The 2,943-nt window shown below is 45.0% G+C and overlaps 1 long non-coding RNA gene across 1 annotated transcript in view; it reads right to left on the reverse strand.

The window, feature by feature from the left end:
• Nucleotides 1-3: 3 nt before the first annotated feature.
• Nucleotides 4-2,943, reverse strand: part of LOC104513816 — a 9,117-nt gene continuing 6,177 nt past the window's right edge. The window contains exon 2 of the long non-coding RNA XR_727930.1: nt 4-582. This is a non-coding gene — a long non-coding RNA (uncharacterized LOC104513816). The remainder of the gene's footprint in view (nt 583-2,943) is intronic.

The raw sequence follows: 2,943 nt of genomic DNA on the forward strand, positions 1-2,943 counted from the left end.
TCCTTTTAGTTTTCTTTGCTCAGTGAACCATTTGCTTCTCTGAAGACAAAGAGGAAAGGAAAAAACTTCATCCGTTACACAATCCCCGTGATTCGTTTTTTGCTGCTCTGTATGTGTTGACACAAACCATGCTGGAGGAGGTGAAGAAAGTATGTTTATTTCTGATTGAAGACTGATTACATCACTATCATGGATAATGTAATAGAATTATTTTATATTCTCGGAAGAAATCTAAGAATAAATATGAAAAAGTAAAATATTTTGTTTCCACTGTCTCTGAAGATGAGTGATGATTAAGTGCTGTATTTACAGGATAAGTTATCATACTCTAGACTCTGTGCTGAATAAATATTATCTTGAAAGGGTAAAAAAATCCATTGAAATATTTTAACTCACCACAAAATTAAAAAAAAAATTCCATGTACTTGTCCAAAGCGAAGGTTAGTTACATGTTAATTATCGAATCCACACAGGATCATTGTCCAAGAAAGCATCCTCTCCTTGCTGACCAGTTCCTCCCCGCGGAAGCAGCCTCGGAGGTTTCCCTTGTCTCGACTGATGAGCTACTACTGGTTCTTCAGGCTGTAAGACAGAACCGAAGCAGAAGTCACCCTCCACCCTGCCATTCCAGGTGCGGAGCTCTGCACCCCTGAGGTTTGCCCATGCCTCTGCCTCCACCCTTGCCCAGGCAGCCCCCGGAGCATCTCGCTCCCCTTCCCAGGGGACGGAGCCCACCCGCCCGCTGCCTCTTCCACCATCAGAGCTGCAGAGAGACCCAGCCGTGATGACAAACCCTCATCTTCCCTCTAACGACTAAAGACATTGTGATGTCAGCAATGAGGACGCTTCCATTCTAAAACAATACATTAAAAACCCTCTTTCTACCTAAAACATAATTGCAATTTTAAGGAGAGTTTTGTATTTTTGACAGCAAATGGCGGTAACAATTTGAAAAAAGCATACATTCATTAGGCCCTCAATTTAGATTTGTTTCAGAGCCTATCACACCTGCAAAACCTGCCTTGTTCGTGACCCAACGCCTGTTTGGCCGATGAGGAATTTCTCATTCAGCGAGCGTGGGGGATCTCAGATTTACACTTTGAGAAATGAGTCCAGTGTTGATGCTTTAACATTAAAATAATTAATGTTACACTCAACGCCATGAAACAAAGTTGCACCAGCCATTCTGGAGCTTTCAAATTATGATCAAAACAGAAGATATCAGAGATATCTTTATTTTCACTTAGATTAAAAGGGAAGGGAGACAATTTAATCCTATAATGAAAGAAAGCATTACACACTTTCTCTTCATAGGCAGTGCAATTATTCAGCTGCTCTCTGGAACTGAAATAATGACAAATTAATATGCCTTTCAATTCCAACCACCTTTTATAACGATTCAACTTCTGGAGTTATGATCACTCGAAAGGCTTCTTTATATTTGAGGCATCAGGCACTACACGTTACAGCAAGCACATGGAAATTGTTACTAGCAATAAAAGTTGTAGTCATCAAGGTAAAAAACCCAACATTTGGCCCCTAAAGCGCCCACCGGCGTGGGGCCGGGCATCGGCGCTGCCCTGCCTTCGCCTCCCCGTCCGCGCTCACCTTCGTGACGCCGCATACCGCGACCAGGACACGCGTCGGCCACAGCAGGCTGTAAATATTTATTTACACTTTCTTAAGTAGGATGGGAAAAAAAGATGGAAATGCAGTCACGGTGAAGGGTGACATTTCTCCAGGCATGGTGTTTACAGTATTTTGATTAGCTCCGATTTCTGAACAGCCAAGGAGCTTATGTTAATAAATACCCTATTCCAATTAGACATCTGTGTTCTCCATCAGGGAAAAAAAGGGAAAAAGCCCGCACAGGCGCCACGCCTGCTGTCATTTGCTCCTCGGCAGGCCATCAGTCATCTGGGCTCTCACAGGGTGCAACCTAACAGCTAGGCGAAAACCTGTGGGAAAGGTCTTCCAAACTAGCAATGACCCCTCTCAACCTTCAGAATTCATTTTGGCTGAATCCTGCGCTCCTTCGGTAGGTTGAATTGATTTTACCCCAACAACAGCTGCAGGACCGCGTCCCTTCTCTGCAAAAATCCTAAAATTAATCAGGAAGCTTGGGTTTGAAAGGGAAACCTAGACATGTATTAGCATCTATGAATGTGTAAATGAGTGGTTATAAAACCCCAGAATACATCTGTGAGCTCAAGATGTGGCAGAGAGGTCTGGCTGATCAAAGAGACAAAATAAAGGCGAGAAGATAAAATTCTTCTTTATGGAAGTGGGAATCATCATCCCCATAAAGTCAGACTCTTAATTACTAAGGCTGGATCTCATCCTCCGATCGCTGACAGCCAGAACGGTGGCGGAGAGCTCACAGCTCGCGCTATCCCGTACTTCACTGCAGCGTTTGATATATTTGCAACCAGCCCAGAGACAGAACTTACATCAAACGTGGGTCTGGGCTCAGCTCCTCTGCCAACAGCATCTTCGGTCCTTTCATCCGCAAGCCCCCGAGGAGCTACTTTCAGATCTGGAACCTCCGTGCATCCTCCCCAAACACAGCCATGTTCTCCTGGACACAGGGATGAACCCAGCACCCCGTCCCCAATCCCACTGCCCACGCCTGCTAAGTCAAGGAGGGAAGTGCTTCTGGCAAAACCCAAGGTAATAATCTGCACGAGCATTTCTTCGACCTCAGAATTTGAATACCCGCTGGCTTCTTTCACAACCACCTGGGACTTTGACTCTGTTGTTTGTTGCAAATTGCTTTTAGCAGTGATTTTTCACCTTTACAGTTTACATAAACCAGCAAAGAGGGAATCACAGGATGGTTTGGGTTGGAAGGAACCTTAAAGCCCCTCCAGTCCCACCCCCTGCCATGGGCAGGGACACCTTCCATAGACCAGGTTGCTCCAAGCCTCATCCAGCCTGGCCTTG

The sequence above is a fragment of the Eurypyga helias genome, unplaced genomic scaffold (assembly GCF_000690775.1).
Source record: "Eurypyga helias isolate BGI_N326 unplaced genomic scaffold, ASM69077v1 scaffold41878, whole genome shotgun sequence".
NCBI classification, from domain to species: domain Eukaryota; kingdom Metazoa; phylum Chordata; class Aves; order Eurypygiformes; family Eurypygidae; genus Eurypyga; species Eurypyga helias.